This window comes from Tachyglossus aculeatus, chromosome X4 (genome assembly GCF_015852505.1).
Source record: "Tachyglossus aculeatus isolate mTacAcu1 chromosome X4, mTacAcu1.pri, whole genome shotgun sequence".
In the NCBI taxonomy this organism is placed as follows: domain Eukaryota; kingdom Metazoa; phylum Chordata; class Mammalia; order Monotremata; family Tachyglossidae; genus Tachyglossus; species Tachyglossus aculeatus.
In genome coordinates this window covers 15076896-15097419 of record NC_052098.1, presented here as the reverse complement: position 1 = coordinate 15097419, position 20524 = coordinate 15076896, and the positions used below count along the sequence as shown (strand labels likewise).

Below are 20524 nucleotides of genomic sequence, written 5' to 3'. Positions count from 1 at the left end.
TTTTTCCTCAATTTTTTGGTAAATTTGATGCTGAAATGTTTCTAGTTTTCTAACACTCAAGACCAAAATATGTTCTTTTGGGTCCTAGATGTTGGTCTATTATAGATCTAATTAAATAATAATAATAATAATGGTATTTGTTAAGTGCTTACTAATTAACCATACTTATCCTAAATTCCCCTATGACTTTCACTAAGCAGGATTTCCCCCTATTCTTCAGCCTCAGAATCCCCTGGGAAGAAAATCTGCTAATACACATCCATAGAATTAGCATTATTATTGGACTAATTGGCACAGAATAAGATGGGTTAAGATGGGGTTCAACAACCAGGAACAGTAACAGCAGACCACCTCTCAACTGGAGGAATAAAAGGAGAGAATGATTTACACTCCTCTTTTCTCACCATCATAACAATCCATTCTTGTCTTCCCTCAAAATTATCTGCAAGGTGGTGGCATTTACAAACTTTACCACTTAATATCCTGATATTCATAAGTATTTGTTCATTAAACCTTTTTGCATGTTTTTTTGGATAATGCCTTAGAGTACCTCTGCTACTCTTTTTGCCGCATAACATATGCAGTGTGAAATATGATTCACTCACTCATGAAAAATCAATACTCCCAACATGATAAATACCATTATTGATCTTTCACTGTTGTACTCTGGTCTTCAGGTCTATGGCATATTAATAGTAGTTAACCAGTAATTCATTTTAAGGTGTGTGTGTGTGCGTGCACACGCATGTTTCTCCCTTAAAGAATACAGAGGTAGTCACACCCAAGTTTCGGTAGTCCAACCTAACTATTGGGGTCCCTGATTTAAACAAGGAGCTGTGAATAGCCTAATTGCAAACACATAAGTTTCTAAAGAAGAGTAAATTCTAGTACCACTTGACAAAGTGGTGCTGCTTTATCCCTTCCACTCATAACATGGCATCCCAGATCCTTGGTGGGGGTGGTACACGGAAGGGTGGTTCCCGCCACCATCATGAGCTTCACAACACCTCATCCCGGTTCCTTGTGGGGGGAGGAAAAGCTGAGGTGGGAGAGGTTGTGTCCACCTGGGGCATCCCCCTCCACAGCCCCTGGCCCTCGACCCCTACCGCCCCCCGGACAAGGAGGGGGATGGGAGGGTTTGGGAGCTGTGGTATCGGTGGAAGGGGACATGCTCCAGGTTGGGGAGGAGCTGGGCTCGCTGGAATATCCCACCTCCCTCTTCCCCAATGCCACCCCTTTGTCGGTTGGTGACCAATGTAGTTGCAACTCCTTAGACAGTGGATGATGCAGATCTCTCCCATGTGCAATCGTTCTGATAGTGTATCCATGGACATTTTTTCGTAAAAATACGGAAGTGGTTTACCATTGCCCCCTTCCACACAGTAAACCTGAGTCTCTGCCCTCAACTCTCTCCCCTGCTGCTGCTGCCCAGCACAGATGAGTTTTGACTTGTAGCAGATTGTCTTCCACTCACAAGCCACTGCCCAAGGTAGGAATAGAATGGGTATGCCTCTGCTTGACTCTCCCTCCTGTAGTCGAGACTGGTAGAGTACTGGAAATTCTCCAGGTGATAGCCAGAACAAAATACTCCATAATCAGGGACACCACTCCCCCCTCGCATTGAGCTAATTCTATACACTGTATTTAGGGCTCGATTTTTCTTTGCGTGAACATTCGGTAGTAGTAAACAGTGTCATTCATCTCCAAGGAAAATCAAAGGATTTTCTTCCCATAATTTAACAAACAAAAATTACCACTACTTGACCTATTACCCTTTTGGGTCAAAACCAAACTTGAAGACATTTCCTCTGCTCCATTTACCATGTTCTTATCCCTTGAAATATTAGGATCCCCCTGCTGGGATGCTGCTACATGGATGGTTCAGTTCCTAGCTCTTTTGGAGGTCATACAGTAGCCTTGAATGCAACTGATGTGATATTACTCCCCAAAGTCATAATCAGGAAGTGCTGGAACAGTATGTTTCTCCCACAAGACAATCATTTTACAGCTATTTTAAAAGTCAAATATGAATTTGTCCTCAGTGCCCACTTTCTATTAAGAAAATGCCCATTTCTTCAATGGAAAGGAAAACTTAGCATTTCTCCTTTCATCAAACATTTTTTTCTTTTCAATTTTGCCGTGGTGAAATGTAATTCTGCAATATTTCCCACAGGAATTTTTTTTGGCTGATATTCCCGTGCTGAACTTTTAGCTTGCCATAAAGTTAATGTGCTATTCAGTGTTCATTCTAGGCAAGACTATGGGACTGTGTATTTTCAACCACCCCCTAAAAGGCCATTATCTGTAATTACCCATTACCATGCATAATTATTTCTTCTAGTCAGGTCTATGACCCCCAAGACTTTATGCTGTTATAGCTCACTGCACCATCTTATCAAATTTGTGAAGGAAGCTTTTCTGACCTTTAATGCTTTTCACTGCACATATTGCAATAAAAGCTGGCTGTAAATTACTTAACAGGTATATTCTGCTTCTTTTTCAAGTACACTTCACAGGTACATGTGTAGCTCATATGATTCCAAGAGAAACACAGCAAATGTATCTTTACAATCAAATCTTGATTATTTGGGTGCTGGTTATTCAGCCTCAGGATTGTCCAAGTTCTCTTTCTCTTTCCTCTCCCTTCCTTCAGCTGCCAGGCCTCACCGTTATTTTCACCCTCACCTGAAGCAGAGGGGGGACAGGGAGTAGGCGAAATTACTCAAATTTGCTACTTGTTAGCAAATTAAGTTAAAAGGCATGGTGAGGAGAACAGTCGAAATTAACTGCAAAAATGTGTAATGGTTGGGGGGAGGGAGGGATTAGTTGTTGATTTCAAGTTTTCCTGTTTTCTCTGGATCCAGTACCTTGAAAAATCAAAGGCTGGATGAACATTTTTTTATGGCTTTTATTAAGTGCTATGTGCCAGGCATATTAAGTGCTGGGGTAGATACAAGATAATCAGATTAGACACAGTACAGCCTGCAGAGAAGCAGCATGGCTCAGTGGAAAGGGCACGGGCTTTGGAGTCAGAGGTCATGGGTTCAAATCCTGGCTTCACCAATTGTCAGCTGTGTGACTTTGGACAAGTCACTTAACTTCTCTGTGACTCAGTTACCTCATCTGTAAAATGGGGATTTTGACTGTGAGCCCCCTGTGGGACAACCTGATCACCTTGTAACCTCCCCAGTGCTTAAAACAGTGCTTTGCACATAATAAGTGCTTAATAAATGCCATCATTATTATTATTATTCATCCCCATTATACAGATAAGGTAACTGAGGCACAAAGAAGTGAAGTGACTTGCCCAGAGTTACACAGCAGACACGTAGTGGAGTCAGGATTAGAACCCAGGTCCTTCTGACTCCCAGGCCCATGCTCTACCCACTAGGCCACACTGCTTCTCATTGCTTTGCTATCTCAACAGCACAGCAGAAATCATCGCACACATCTTGCAAAGGATCTCATGACTGTATATGGTAGGTGTCAAAAGGCATCATTCATTTGCATCAAAATTCATCCTGCATTCTCTTCTCTTTGATTAATTTGATTAATTCTTTAAAAAAAATCCCTACCAATCCTCTACAGCTCCCCACAGAGTTTTGCATGTGCCACTAGGTTATAGGAAGGATGGACAAAGGGGCATGAAATGGCACTACACTCCATTAAACCCTTGAATGTGAATTTAGGATATTCTGCAGAAAGTGGCTCAATTAATTTGTCACTGAGGCTGAGCACTGCTCAGACACCAATGTTTAAGAGGGGAAAGTTAAGCCCTTCCACCGGCAGGATATACACTTGAGTTGTTTTTGCAGTAACAGTGATGGATTGCACCAAACCATCCACATGCTTTCCCTCAGGCCCGCCATGTCCAGCAGTACACACTGCAAGGAAGCTGATAGGGAGGACAGGTCCAGCCCATGGTCACAGAACAGAATATCTGAGACTTCATTAGCAGCAGAGCACCACTAAATCCTTATGATTTTGTAAATCACCTCTGCCTACAATACTCAGAGTGGCTTAGTAGGAGTCAGGGGAATCTTTTCCCCTTCTTCTCACAAAAATCAGGGGAGAAGCAAATACAAGAAATAAAATGAAAAAAGGAAAACCCCCCCTCCCCCGGCTCCCAGAAAAAAAAACAGCCCACAGTTGTCCTCCACTCAACTATTCTGAACAGAGCCAGAAAATGGTCTGCTCATATACAGGCAACGGCAGATCTTTCAGGGAAGAGTGCAGCGTCATGAATCACTTCTACCTCTGGGCAGATTTGGAAGGGCTGTTTATATATGAAAATTGTTGCCAGGTCTTAGGTAAGCATGGGCATTCGAATTCCAAATTCCAGATACATTGCTCAAAGCCTTTCCTGGGGAAGAACCCAACCCCTGCAGGAGAGAGGAAGTGGGAGTGGCCGGGGCAGGAGAACTGGGCAACAGACAAGGGCTTTTCTCCATTGAAGAGCCTCCAGGCTGGGGCCCTGAGGGAACCAGTTTTCTTACCCTTATATTTTACTCGGGATTTTTCTGAATTGTAGAATTGCCCCTTTTGATTGCTCTTTTGATTACATTCAGAGAGTTCCATGTATCACCGGACCCTTTTGAGGCTGTGAACCCTTTAGGGGCCAGGGATACCGTGTTCCCTGATTTTTCTAGTCATTGCCCTAGCCCTTGCTTCAGTGCTGTGCACACTGCAAATGCTCAATAAAAGTTGGGAATAATAATAGTGATAACATTGTACCTTTCCTCTGACATGGAATCAGAGCTTTTTGCCTGATAGCCCCCTGATCTTTCCCTTCTTTCCCTAGGACCCTTCTCACATTTGGCCTTCTAGCCTGCCCTGATGAGCTGCTTCTTTGCCAAACCAGATGAGAGTGAAGCACAATGACTAGGTTGGCATGGGAAGGAAAAAGAGGCATCCTGTTGTGTAGTTGAAGACAGTGTATAAGTCACAGGAAGAGAGCTGATTGCTTTAAAGCCAATGGTCAGGGCTTTCTGCTTTATGTGGAGAAGAACGGGCAGCCATTCGAGGTTTTTGAGGAGTAGGGAAACAGGAAGAACCCAGGCCCTGCTCTCCCAGAATCTAGGACCCTCTGGCCCATACCCTCTGCTCCAGGGGTGAATTTCCCAATCAACCATCTCTGAAAGGCCGAGGTGGCTTGAGGGTTAATTAAGGGCTTCAGAAGCAATTGCCATGAGTAAATGGTTTTAACACCCCTCTAGACTGTGGGCTCGCAGGGAACATGTCTATCAACTCTATCATACTGCACTCTCCAAAGCGCTTAGTACAGTGTTCTGCACACAGTAAGCATTCAGTAAATACCACTGATTGATTGTTTCCTTTCCTCCTTTCTCTTCTCTCCCTTCCCGTGTGGGTTCCCCTTACCCATTTTCCCACTTCCCGCTGAAGAATGATGAAAAAAAAATTCTCAACTCCATATGGGGGTTGGGGGAGAAAAAAGCCTTGGGAGCTGAGTCCTCCTCCCCATGTACTATCAGGGAGGGACTCTCCACAGGACTTGGGCTTCCGCTTTCCCAAGATCCCAAATGGCTACAAGAATTCCCTGTCCCAGACCTTAGAAGGTTGGAAAGAGAGAATTCCCAGCAATAGCGAGATGAAAGGGAGAGTACCTTTTGTCTTATTACAGCCAAGTCCAAATGTGCATCCAGTTGGCAACCTTTTCATGGGAAAGTGCGTACGTACTAGCAAATGTCCTTGAAGAGAAACTTATGGGTATTAGAGGCACGAACTTATCTCAGAACAAGTAGTCTCCTGTAGCAGTAAGACAACCTTCAATTGGCAGAATACGAATATCATATGAAGTACTTTTACTGGCTATTCCATGTTCTAATTCAGTCCAATTTATTGTTTGGGAAAAGCATTTAGTATGGCATTTGTTTATCTTCCAAAGTAATGATGCCTTGTAATAATACTATTAATAACAGTATTGATGATTTTTAAGCACTTACTATATGCCAAGTGTATTAAGCACTTATGTATGTATCTTTATATATTATAAATTATTTATTCATATTCATATCTGTCTCCCCCTCTAGATTGTAAACTCGTTACAGGCAGGGAATGTGCCTGCTATTTCTGTTGCATTGTACGCTCCCAAGCACTTAGTGCAGTGCTCAGCTGCACATAGTAAATGCCCAATAAATACTATTGACTGATTTAGGTAGATACATGATAATCAGGTTCCACATGGGGCTCTCAGTCTAAGTATTTTTTGTATTTTGTAATGGCACTATAATAATGGCACTTACTATGTGCAAAGCACTGTTCTAAGCACTAGGGAGGTTACAAGTGATCAGGTTGTCCCACGGGGGGCTCACAGTCTTAATCCCCATTTTACAGATGAGGTAACTAAGGCCCAGAGAAGCTAAGTGACTTGCCCAAAGTCACACAGCTGACAATTGGCAAAGTTGGAATTTGAACCCATTACCTCTGACTCCAAAGCCCAAGCTCTTTGCACTGAGCCACGCTGCCTCCCAGTAGGAGGGAGAAGAAGGATTGAATCCCCATTTTGCAGATGAGGGAACTGAAGCACGAAGAAGTTAAGTGACTTTCCCAAGATCACACAGCAGGTAACCGATGGAGCCAGGATTAGAACCCTGGGCCTCTGAATCCCTGTGCTCTTTCCACTAGGCTGTGCTGCTTCCCAAACTGCTTCAAATCCAGTAGGTTGTGTAAATGTGTGTTGGGGGGTGGAGCTCTCCTAGGTATCAATAATGCATTCCAATTACAGTCCTCAATAAAGGTAGTGTTACTCCCTAGTCTGTGATGTTATTTAGGATTGGGCAGAAACTTTGGCCAGAACAAGGTCAAGCCAAGAGGGATTTAAAAGAAAGAACGATTGACAACACGCTGGAAGAGAGGGTTATTTGAAACCAACTCTGCTGAGTATTCAGTAAGAAGCAGAATTTGGAGCTAAAACTTCTGAGTTGAGGTCTTGTTTCAGAAGTGAGTTAGAAAAAGCATACAAGGTTAAGGTACAGGTAAGGGTGGAAAGAGGGAAACATATCCTCCCCCAAACCTTATAAAGAATGGGAGAGCTTTTCCGGCATCCCTGACAACTCAAATTTATTCACTAACCTAGTCCAATTACCAATTAGCCTTAACTAGGTGGACAGCTCTGCTCATTCTCAAAGTTAATTTAGTTTGATTCATATCCAACAGATCACTTCGGCCCTTCCATGCCAACTAAGCACTTTAATACAATCCCCCCAGCCACTTATGCACGTAGCTTATATCCTCTATTACTTCCTCCTATCTGAATTTATTTAAGTGTCTGTTTCCTCTGCTCGTTTGTAAGCTCTGTGAGGACAGGGATCAGATATACTAATTTCTATTGTACTCTCCTAAGCACTTAGTATAGTGCTCTCCACAAAGTAGGTGCTCTCTATTGATTGATCAGTTGACAGTGTATATAGTTATAACTATTTATTCTGATGGTATTGTCACCTATCTACTTGTTTTGTTTTGTTGTCTGTCTCCCCCTTCTAGACTGTGAGCCCGCTACTGGGTAGGGACCATCTCTATATGTTGCCGATCTGTACTTCCCAAATGCTTAGTACAGTGCTCTGCACACAGTAAGCGCTCAATAAATACGATTGAATGAGTGAATGAATGAATGACTGCAAATCTGTGGCACACTTACAGGAGATGGTAATACCAGTCTCCGCATCCTTAACCCCTTATTCCCTTAAAAAAGTGATGCCAATAAAACAATGATCACGGATTGCTTAAAGCAAATCTTTGATCATTTTAGAAAAATTGCTATTCTATGAAACATTTTGTAACATAATCAAAAGTCTTTATTAAAATCACATCTCCTCCAAGAGGGCTTCCTGACTAAGCCTTCATAATAATAACAACAATAATAGTAATAATAATAATAATGACAATGTTATTTGTTAAGTACTTACTATGTGCCAGGTACTGTACTAAGTGCTGGGGTGGATACAAGCAAATCAGGTTGGACACCGTCCCCTTCCCTTATGAGGCTCACAGTTTCACACCCCATTTTACAGATGAGGTAAATGAGACACAGAGAATATTAATAAATAATAATGATGGCATTTATTAAGCGCTTACTATGTGCAAAAGCAATGTTCTAAGCGCTGGGGAGGTTAGAAGGTTGTCCCACGGGGGCTCACAGTTTTCATCCCCATTTTACAGATGAGGTAACTGAGGCACAGAGAAGTTAAGTGACTTGCCCAAAGTCACACAGCTACAAGTGGCAGAGCCGGGATTTGAACCCATGACCTCTGACTCCAAAGCCTGTGCTCTTTCCACTGAGCCACGCTGTTTCATTCCCATTTTACAGATGAGGTAACTGAGGCACAGAGAAGTGAAGTGACTTACCCAAGTTCACACAGCAGACAGTGGCAGAGTCAGGATTAGAACCCATGACCTTCTGACTCCCAGGCCTGTGCACTATCCACCCCTTAGTACAGTTCCCGGCACATAGTAAACATTAACGAATACCATCATCATTTTTGTTATTATCCACTACACCATGCTGCTTCTCATTGGGTAGGGACCATCTCTATCTGTTGCCAACTTGTACTTCCCAAGTGCTTAGTCCAGTGCTCTGCACACAGTTTAAGCGCTCAATAAATACGACTGAGTGAATGAATGAATGAATGAATCTCCTCTACACCCCCCCTTCTATATCGCCTATGCATTTGGATCTGTAACCTTTAAGCACTTACCATACTATCAGCCCCACTGCACTTACGTACATGTCTGTAATTCATTTCTATATCTGTCTCCCTCTTTAGACTGTACACTCTTTGTGGGCAGAGAACATGTTTACCACATAGTCCATCTACCTTTCTAACCTTGGTTTCAATGACTCTGTCCCGGTTCTCCTCTTAGCTCTCTGGCTGCTCTGGAGTCGCCTTCACCGACACCTCCTCTGTTTCCCAGCTTCTAATTGTAGGAGTGCTTCAAGGCCCTTCTATTCTACAACTACACCCACTCCCTTGGAGAACTCATTTATTCCTATGGTTTCACCTCCCATCTCTATGCCAATGACTCCCAATCCTAACTCTCCAGCCCTGCCTGTCCTCTCTTCTGCCGCGCAATTCCTCCTGCCTTCAGGACATCTCTACTCGGATGTCCTGCCAACACCTCAGACTTAACAAGTCCAAAACAGAACTCTCTTCATCTTCTCACCCAAACCCTGCTCTCCACTAGACTTTCCCATCACTGTAGACACCAACATATCCACCTTGTCTCACAAGCCCGTAACCTTGGCACTTTCCTCGACTCATCTCTTTCATTTAACCCACATCTTCAACCTGACACCAAATCCTGTCATTTCTCCCTTCACAGCACTGCTAAAATCTGCCCTTTCCACTCCATACAAACTTCTACCATGGTGATCCAGGCACTTATCAAAGCCCACCTTGCCTATTGCATCAGCATCAGCTTTAAAGCCTTACTGTTGGCTTTAAAGCACTCAACCAGCTCTCCCCCTCCTATCCTACCTCACTAATTTCCTACTACAACCCAGCCTGTACACTTGGCTCCTCTACCATCAGCTTGCTCACTACACCTGGCACATAGTAAGCACTTAACAAATACCATTATTATTATCATTACTGTTATTATGCCTCAATCTTGTCTATCTGGCAACTGACCCCTTAGCCATATCCTCCCTTTGACCTGGAACTCCCTCCCCCTCTATATATGACAAACCACCATTCTCCCCACCTTCAAAGTCTCATTAAAATCACATCTCTTCCAAGACTCCTTCCCAGATTAAACCCTCTCTTCCCCTACTCCCTCTCCCTTCTGCATGACCTATATACTTGGCTCTGTACTCTTTAGGCACCCCACCCTCAGTCTTACAGCATACCATAATTTATTTACTTGTACGTCTGTCTCCCTCTCTAGCTTGTGAGCTCTTTGTAGGCATGGGACATGTCTACCGACTCTGATGTATTTCTGTGGTATTTGTTAAGCACTTACTATGTGCCAGGCACTGTACTAAGCGCTGGGGTAGGTACAAGCTAATCAGGTTGGACACAGTCCATGTCCCACATGGGCTCACAGTCTTAATCCCCATTTTACAGATGAGGTAACTGAGCCACGGAGAACTTAAGTGACACAGTAAGGGCTCAACAAATACAACTGACTGACTGACTGATTGATGTGTGACTCCCCTTCTAGACTGTAAGCCCTTTGTGGACAGGAATGTGCCGTTATATTGTTCGACTGTACCCTCCCAAGCACTTAGTACAGTACTCTGCCCACAATAAGTGCTCAAGAAATATGATCGACTGAGTGACTGACTTGCTCAAGGTCACACAGCAGACAAGCAGCAGAGCTGGAATTAGAACCCAGGTCCTCTGACTCCCAGACCTGCACTCATTACTTCAGTTCGTAAATCCCTGCTGTGTGACCTCGGGCAAGTCATTTTACTTCTCTGTGCCTTGGTTTCTTCCCCTGTAAAATGGGGATTCAATACTGGTTCTCCCTTTCACTTAGACTATGAGCCCCATGTGGGTCAGAGACTGTGTCTAACTTGTTTGTTTTGTATCTACCTCAGGGCTTAATATACAGTGCTGGACACATACTAAGTGCTTAACAAATATCATCATCATCAGGTTGAGAAATAATCCTTGTTCCATACTTCACATTGATCATATCCTTTTTAAAGTATTTTGTCCTGTTTGGTCAATACATTTGAAAAGGGACCGAGAGAAACTAAAGACTTCAGAGAACAACAAAAAAGGATAACTGTTTGAAAACATATGGCCATAAAAAGAAAGGTTAAAGGAAGTACAATGGTCTAGGCTAGACCAAACAAAGCTACAGGTTTTAACAGGCTACCAAAAAAACAGAAGAAACAGACCTAAATTATAGCAGGAGAGATTTGGATTGGTCATAAAGAAGAATTTCTCAGCTGCCAGGGCAATAAAACACTGGAATAAGCTACCAAGGGAGGATATGGAGTTTCATCCATAGTGATTTTTAAGACAGGAATACCTAGCATTTTTCCATTCTGAATGATTTAGTAATTCCTCCACCTGGTGGCAGAGGAATGGATTAAGTAATCTTTGGCGGTCCTTTCCAGTTTTATTATTTTATGACTACGATAAAAATGGTCTGAAGAGTAACCAAGTAACCTTGGGGAACATCGTGAGTCAGTGCTGTATGCTGGATTTTGGAACAGAGTCCAAGTCTCCTGACTTCTAATTCTGATACACATGGCCAGGTCCACAAAAGCTGAATCTTCGAAAAGTTCAAGATCTGCTTTATAGAAACATTGAAACATTTACTGTGTGCTCATCACTAGGGCCCACATGTCAGGAAGCAGCAGGAAAATAAACGGCCTAACTCTTAATTTTAGCTCGGACTCTTTGTATGGAAAAGAAGCTTTCAATCTATATTCACCTCCATTTCCCTACTGCTTATGCAGAACAGTTAATAGATTGAAATGTTATTTTAACTAATGTTAAAGTACCTTTGTTGACTGAATCTAGCTGGACTTTTGTGGGTTCTTGGCATTAAGAATTTTCAAAACAAAGAATGGATTTGGGCAGTGCTTCGAAGTTTATTATAACATGAACGGTAGTATAAATCAGAAAGAAGCTAACAGGTAGCAAAATGAAATATGGATTAGAGTTGGGAGAGACAGGAGGCAGGGAGGTCAGTGGGGAGGCTGATGCAGTAGTCAAGGCAGGAACTGATAAGTGTTTGGATCAGTGTGATAGCAATTTGGATGGAGAGGAAGGGCAGATTCTAATCAATAATCACAGAGCACTGTACTAAGCACTTGGGAGATGACAATACAACAGAGTTTGTACGCATGTTCCCTGCCCACAAGAAGCTTACAGTCTAAAGGGGGAGACAGACTTTAAAATAAATTACGGATATGTACACAAGTGCTGTGAGGCTGAGAGTAAGGTGAATATCAAGTGCTTAAAGAGTACTGATCCAAGTGCATAGGCAATGCAGAAGGGAGGGTGGGTAGGGGAAAAAGGGCTTAGTCAGGGAAGGCCTTTTGGAGGAGATGTGATTTTAATAAGACTCTGAGGGTGGGGAGAGTGAATGTTGGAGCTCTAGACTGTAGGCTCATTATAAGCAGGGAACTTGTTTGCTAATTCTGTTGTACTCTCCCAAGCATTTAGTATAGTGTTCTGCACATAATAAGCGCTCAATAAATACCATTGACTGAATGATATGAAGAGGGAGGGAGTTCCAGGAAAAAGGGAGGACGTGGGAAAGGGGTCAGTGGCAAGACTGATGAGATCAGGGCACAGTAAGAAAGCTGGCTCTAGAGGAGTGAAGCATGTGGGCTGGGCTATAGTAGGAGACCACTGAAGTAATGTAAGAGGGGTCAAGCTGATTGAGTGCTTTAAAGCCAATGGTAATGAGTTTCTGCTGGATGTGGAGGTGAATGGGCAACTAATGGAGGTTCTTGAGGAGTGGGAAGATGTAGATTGAACTTTTTTTAGAGAAATGATCCGGGAGGTAGAATGAAGTATGGACTGAAATGAGGAGACAAGAAGCAGGGAGGTCAGTTTGGAGGATGATGTAGTAGGATCAAGGCAGGATGTAAGTGCTTGGATCAGTGTAGTAGCAGCTTGGATGGAGAGGAAAGGGTAGATTTGAGCGATGCTGTTAAGATAGAGCTGACAGGACTTTGAGAGGAGGCTGGAGATCTCTTGATAGACTACTGGGAAAGAAGGGACAGTCAAAGAAGGGGCAGGAGGAGGGAGGGACTGGAGAGGTGCAGAGGAGATTTTAGGGAGACCACACTGATGGCTTTAATTTTATTAAAAAACGAATTGGCCAGGTCATTAGGGGCAAGAGATGGTAGGGGGTGAGAGGACAAAGGGTTTGAGGAGGAAGTTAAACATCTGAAACAGCAGGCAAGGGTAATGGGCATGGGTGCCAGTGAGGATGGAGAAATAATGTTGTCGGGAAGAGTTAAAGCAGGTGAGCATGAAGTTGGATGGCTGAGGTTGGTCTGATATGTGGATTTCCCTCAGCAGCACTCTGCAGCCCATGCACAGGAATGAACAAAGCGTGCTGTGGAGTTGATCCAGGAATGTGGGCTACTGATATGAGATCGGTGAAGGGATAAGAGCGTAGGTGAGGTGAGTTGGGAGAGTGGTGATGGCGTCTATTTGTGCATCAGGAGAAGGTATTTGGGGTATAGAGACAATGGTGCATGATGACAAGAAAATTGGCGCAGGTCAAAAGATTAGAGGTCTCTGGAGGGGAAAAGGACAGATTTGGGGGGTGGGTGGGGGTGGGGGAGAAGGCAGGTGATGAGGTTGTGGTCAGATAGAGGGATTTCAGAATTGGTGAGGGTAAAGATTGTACAGTGACTAGAGATGATGAGATCGAGTGTGTGTCCAAGTTGCTGAGTGGGCGAGTTTTGGTGAAGCAGGCAGCAGAAAAGTAGTTGGGAACATAAACATGGATATTGAAGTCCTCAAGAATCAATGTAATGATGGAGAAAGGGAGAAGGAAGGTAAGAAAGGGATAAAAATGGTTCAGAAATCTGGAGGAGGGTTCTGAGGTGGATGACCTCGACTAATAACTGGAGTGGGTGGTAAAGGTGGATGATTTGGGTTTCAGAGGAAGGGAAGCGGGGGTTGGAATGGTGTGAAAGCAACGTTGGGGAGGGAGATGACAGTTCCTCCTCTCTTCCCAGTGAGTCTTGGGGAGCAGGAGAAAATGAGGCCCCTTCTCGAGAGTGGCATGGGAGACAGTGTCATTCTAACAATACTGTGAAGGTAAAACTGACAGGACTGAATATGAAGGGATACCTCAGCCTTTACTCCCCCATCTTGCCTCTGGCCTATTCCTCTCCTGTCCCTGTTACTCATCTGCTACCAGAGGGAGAAGAGCACAGGAAAGCCTTGGTGGGTGGAGAGCCCTGAATAAATGGTCCAAAGAAGAGACAGCAAACATCACTATGAAAGGAGAATAAGGAGAAAGGGATCCTAAAAAGCTCCTTAACCGGGGTGGGGGGCACATCATTCCTGATCTAGCTTTCCGCTTTTAAGGGTCTCAGATGCTAATGATAGGGTTCAACAAATGTTGGTTTAGTCCAATAGTGAAACAGAATTACCCCTCCCCTCAGGCTCTCTGCCTCTGCTAATCTGTTTGTTTGATATCTTCCCTCAGTACCACTCTGCCTCCCACTGCTGTGTTTGCTAATTATACACAGAATTAAGGAGGCAGCCCATCAACCTTGATATTTTACTCAGTTTTGAAGAGTACAGAGTGTATTTTTTGAGACCGTCTAATGGATTACCTTCTTAGCCACCCCTACTACATAGCTGTGATAGCAACAGCCAACTTGGACAATACGGTCTGTAAACCAACCCTCCCGCCCCCCCCCCCCCCCAAAAAAAAAAAAAAAAACCCCAGCACAATCAGAAGCTATGTTTGGCCTTGACTTATGCTCACTTCTGGAACAGACAGAAACTTAAAAAAATAAGCTGACAATACATCCACGAAAGAGAACAATTATATGGCTGAGAAAGTTTTGGAATGGACAAAAGTTGATACCTTGTCAAAGGACAACTCTAAAAAGAAGCCGCCATATGGAAGAGATTCATTGAAAAGTCAAGTGAAATAAAGACGAGCCTCATCTTCCAACCTATGACTTGAATACAAGACAGTTGTTAAAATTAATTAGGACAAGATGAACTTTAATTTTCACTCAAAGATTTCTCAGATAAAGGCCAAAGAGTTCACCTTCTCTTTGGGGGAGAAGTGCTCCACTTATCTAGGATGCAGCCCACTCCCTTCACTCTCTCTCCCTGACTTGAGTCACCTATTGGAGCCTGCCTGGACTCCCCAGTTGTCTGTCAGAGCAAACCAAACCCCCCCAGGGCTTAGGCCTCCAGGATCTATCCAGCCTTGTGGGGGGGTGGAGGGGGGGGTCTAAAAGTCAGCAAACCCCCATAGACTCAGAGCCCAGCAGAGCTGAGAGGGGAGGTTGACTGAGGGTGGGGTGTGGGTAGGACAAGTGGTTCTTAGACTGTGAGCCCCATGTGGGACAGGTACTGTTTCAGACCTGATTATCTTGTATCTACCCCAGCGCTTAGTACAGTGCTCAGTATATAGTAAGTGCTTAACAAATACCATTATCATGAAATTTAATAATGAAATTAGCACTTGAGCATTTTTTTTTCAAGCTTCCTTAAGGTGGCCAGTCATCCTGCTTGTTTTTTTTTTCCCCCAACACTTAGAACAGTGCATTGCACTCAGAAAGCACTCAGTGAATACTACCATTACAGTCATACAGCTTTTCACCAGTCCATTTTTCAGGTGGTCTGTCCCCTTTCTAGTATAGCTATGGCACCAGATGCCTCTACGGCCTGTATTTTCATTTTCCGTACACAGCCTCCTTCCACCTTGGCTTCTGCCACCAGGTTTCATGGCTCAGAAGCAGCCCTTGGGATTACAGGGCCCTAGGAAGGGAATGCACAGACTTGAAACAAGAGGAGAGTAGGGGGTGCCCCCTGGAGAAATACTCTAGTTTCAGGTATCCTTAGGCTTCAGCAAAACGGTGTTGCCTTTGACATCATTTCGCAACACTGCGGGCTTGGGCGTAACATATGGGATGTCATGTGGATCGGTGTGTCCGGTATCTGCTAGAGGTGTCAGTGGCCACCCTAAATTCCTCCAGTTTCACAACTAAGAAACCCACAGTCAGATGAGGACGTAGAGGCTTTGGTTATTACAAGCCAAAACAAAAATATGATACAGTCCTACATGAATAGCTGGAATAAAACATATTAAACAGTGAGGCTAAAAAAAATGACACTTTACAAGAAAGAAAGGAAGTGAGACAAAGAAAAACTCAAGACATTCAGAACGGAGGAAGCAAAAACAAAGGGAGGAGAAACAAAATCAATAAACATTGAACACAGAAGGTTTTCAGCCAATTGTAAGATCAAAGAGAACATGAGAAGGGAGTAGTTGCTTTATGGGTAGCTCAGATAGAAGACCTTGGAAGAAATATGACTATGATAAAATCATTATAGCTCACACTAAAAATAATGCAGGGAGTGAGCTTATTGAAGGAATTCGCTGGAGACCACTCTTGGAGCAGAAACAGTCACAGAAAGCAAAGGGTCTTTTAAAAAATGCATCTAACTCTAGTTCCTAATATGGTAACCCTAATGAAATGGGCCCAAGTACTGCCTTGCCAGTGATTTACTGAACATTTCTATATTGGCAAACGGAATCAACCAATAAAATTTATTGAAAGCAGCATGGCCTAGGTGGAAAGACCATGAGCCTGGAAGTCAGAGGACCTGTGTTTTAATCCCGGCTCTGTCACTTGTCTGCTGTGTGACCTTGGGCAAGGTGTTTAACTTCTCTGTGCCTCAGTTTACTCATCTGTAAAACTGGGATTAAATCCTACACCTTCCTACTTAGACTGTGAGCTCCATACGGGACAGGGACTGTGTCCAACCTGATTATCTTGTACAATAATTATAATAATAATGAGGGCATCTGTTAAGCACTTACTGTGATACAAGCACTGTAATAAGCACTGGGGTAATACAAGATAATCAGGTTGGACACAGTCCCTGACCCACATGGGGCTCACAGTCTAAGTAAGCAGGAGTAAAATCTAATCCCCATTTTACAGATGAGGAAACTGAGGCACAAAGAAGTTAAGTGACTTGCCCAAGGTCACACCGCATACAAGTGGCAGAGCTGAAATTAGAACCCAGGTCCTCTGACTCCCAGGCCCAATCAATCAATCAATCAATCATTTTTTTAATGGTACTTGTTAAATGCTTATTATGTGCCAGGTACTGTACTAAGCGCTGGAGTAGATACACGCTAATCAGTTTGGACACAGTCCATGCCCCATACGGATCTTAGTCTTAATCCCCATTTTACAGATGAGGTAGCTGAGGCACAGAGAAGTTAAGTGAGTTGCCCAGGGTCACACAGCAGACAAGTGGCAGATCCTTCTGACTTCCAGGCCCGTGCTCTATCCACTAGGCCACACCACTTCTACCGAGCCATGCTGCTTTGAGCACTTACTGTGTGCACAGCACCGTACTATACGCTTGGAAGAATACAAAACAACAGAGTTGGTAGACATATTACCCTCCCACAATGAGCTTACAGTCTAATGGGGGAGACAGACATTAGTACAAATAAATAATGGATGTATACATTAGTCCCGAGAGGCTGAGGGAGGGATGAATAAAGGAGCTGGTCAGGGTGACACAGAAGGGAGTGGGCAAAGAAGAAATAAGGATTTCATTCATTCAATCATATTTATTGAGCGCTTCCTGTGTGCAGAGCACTGTACTAAGCACTTGGGAAGTACAAGTTGGCAACTTATAGAGACAGTCCCTACCCAACAACAGGCTTGAAGTCTAGAGATCAGGGAAGTCCTCTTGGAGGAGAAGTGCTTTCAATAAAGCATTTAAGGTGGGAAGAGTAATTGTCAGCTATGAAGAGGGGGGGTGTTCCAGGCCAGAGGCAGGACATGGATGAGAGGTCGGTGGTGAGATAGACGAGATGAAGGTACAGGGAGTAGGTTGGCAGTAAAGGCCCATGCTCTTTCCACTACTACTGATGTGATTTTTAGAAGGGCCTTGAAGACAGGGAGAGCAGTGGTCTGCCAGATGTGAAGGGGAAGGGAATTCCAAGCAGAACAATGTGTAAGCAAGAAGTCAGCAGTGAGGAAGGTGAGAATGAGCCACACTGAGTAGGTCAGCTCGTGAGGAATGAAGCGTGCAAGCTGAGTGAGAGAGGAAAAGACAGGATAAGTAGGAAGGGAAGAGATGATTGAGTGCCTTAAAGCTAACAGTCGGGAGTTTCTGCTTGATGCGGAGATGGATGGGCAACCACTGGAGGTTTTTGAGGAGTGGGGAGACGTGCAAAACGATGTTTTAAGGAAATGATCCAGGCAGCAGAGTGAAGTATGGACTGGAGACGGAAGAGAATGGAGTCAGGGAGGTCAGCGAGGAAACTGACGCAGTAGTCAAGTCGGGATGTGACAAGCACTCGGATCAGCATGGTGGCTGTTCGGATGGAGAAAGGACAGAGTCTGGAGATGTTGTGGAGGAAGAACCAACAGAATTCAGTGACAGAATCAATGTGAGGGTTGAAAGAGAGTGAGGAGTCAAGGATAATGCGAGAATGATGATGACATCGTTGTTGACTGTGAAGGCAAAGTTCTGTGGAGGAGAGGAGAGGATTGGGGAGGCAACATAAGGAGTTTGATTTCAGATGTGTTAATTTCCAGTGGAGTCTATGGAGACAGAAGGGATCCCGCTCTCCCCAGTCTAGAGCAGGATCTGTTCTTGCCCTGTCCCGTGGCCAGCGACAGGTTTTGGCTGTGCTTCTGAAGGGAGAAGGGTTACCCAGATTTATGTGATGGGTGGGCTTTAAACATCAGTCTACCAGCCTGAAGATTCTTGAAATTCTTCAATCATATTATGCAAAAAGAGATTAAACTTTCAGCCCTAAGCAAGAAGCAGGCTCTGACATGGGTGTAGGATTTATTGATGACACTGTAGAATACAGGACAACACCTTGCCAACAATCCTCCACTTACTTTATTTAAATGTTTATATTTAATGTTTGTGAACTACCTGTTCCCATGGGGGATAGGGACTGTATCCACCCTGATAAACTTGTATCTACCCCAGGGCTTAGTACAGTGCCTTAGTAGGTGCTTAACAAATACCACAATTATTAGTATTTATCATTGAAAAGCAGCATTTCATTTGCACAAGCTCAGATTTTCTTTCCCGTATTCAAGATTAACTAAGGGCTTTATAAATGTTACAAGGTTAAAAATGGCATGGTCAGGTTTCTGGTACCATTGCAGTTCCCTTTCCTTCTTTTTGAAGAACTGCATGTCACAAGAAGTCTGAAAAATTGTCTTGGGCCTTTCAAGGCATCATAATATTTCTAATCTGCCAATAATATGGATACAATGAGAAAAGTCTGTCCCAGCCTGCCTATATGATTTGTGTGACTTCTTCAAACAATATTCCTTTTACAGAAAACAATGTGTAGTAGTGAAGACGGCAAAAAATCACTATGCTTAAAATTTAAAACATATACAAAGAAAAAAATCCATGCAGTCCAGAGAATTTCTTGTAACATACTCCTTTAACATTCCACTTACTATACACACAAAAAATGATGTGCTAGTGTATAATTATTGTGCTGTTTGGTAAGCACTTACTATTGTTGTATTGTACTCTCCCAAGAACTTAGGACAGAGCTCTGCACATAGAAGGGCTCAATAAATAATATTGTTGGATTGATTGATTACTATGTGTCAGGCACTACTAAGCCCTGGGATAGATATAAAGTAAGAATGATGGACACAATACTGTCCCATATGGGGCCTACAGTCTAAGTAGGAGGGGGAACAGGTATATAGAATCTCCATTTTACAGATGGGGAAACTGAGAAACAGAGTCTGGCCCAAGGTCACAAGTGGCAAAGCTGGGATTAAAGCCCAGGTCCTATAACTTCTAGGCTCACGCTCTTTCCATTAGGCTGTGCTACTTCCCTCAGAAGTAAGTGCACAAAAATAGTTTTGATGACTTGGGGAGACCAGAATCTGGTCCTATAGCTTTTGCCCAATATACCAAGAATCACTTCTATGTCACTATGGCAGTACATCATTAAAATCATTAACTTATTACTTATGGCTTATGACAGAAATTCACTATATTTTATAAGGCTCATTACTACTACTATTATTGTTATCATAATCATGGTATTTGTTAAGTGCTTACTATGTGCCAAGTACTGTCCCCCATGGGGCTCACAGACTAAGTAGGAGGGAGAAAAAGTATTGAATCCCCATTTTATAGATGAGGAAATGAGGGACAGAGAAGGATCATGCAGCAGACAAGTGGAAGAGCTGGGATTAGAACCCAAATCTCCTGGCTTCCAGGCCCATGCTCTTTCTACTAGGTCTTTTTTTTTTTTTTTTGCTTTCCCTCTCGAGATCCCCCTCCCTCCTGTTAGCCCATAAGTTGTAAAAGCTTATGAACCATCTCCGGTTCAAACCCTTGTTATCTGCATTTGAGTTGCATGAATTTTAAGTTGTAAAAGCTTGGACTAACTAAAATTCATGCAACTCAAATGCAAATACCAAGGGTTTGAACCGGATATGGTTATCAGAAGCACTGTGGTAGTTGTATGAACCTGACAGAGCAATGCTGATTGTACTCTTAAGTGTCTATTCTTCCACTAGCCTAATCTACTTTCAACTGAATTCAAACTTTTAAAAACATGAAACTCATCTCTAAAGTAATATTTTGAGAGGGAAAACACATGCACATACATTTAAGACAATGTGAGTATATAAAACATTTTTCATCAAACAGTAGATTTTATCCAGACTGTAAGCTCCTTGGTAGGCAGGAAATGCATCTACCAATTCTGTTGGAGTATACTCCCCCACCAAGCACTTAGTACAGTGCTCTGCACCCAGTAAGCACTCAATAAATATGCAACAACTACACTCTCGAAGTACTTAGGG

General features: G+C 43.3%; 1 protein-coding gene across 4 annotated transcripts in view; it reads right to left on the bottom strand.

Moving 5' to 3' along the window:
• The window catches only part of DMRT1 (doublesex and mab-3 related transcription factor 1), a 110245-nt gene that overhangs the window by 76198 nt on the left and 13523 nt on the right, over positions 1-20524 (bottom strand). The window lies entirely within an intron of this gene.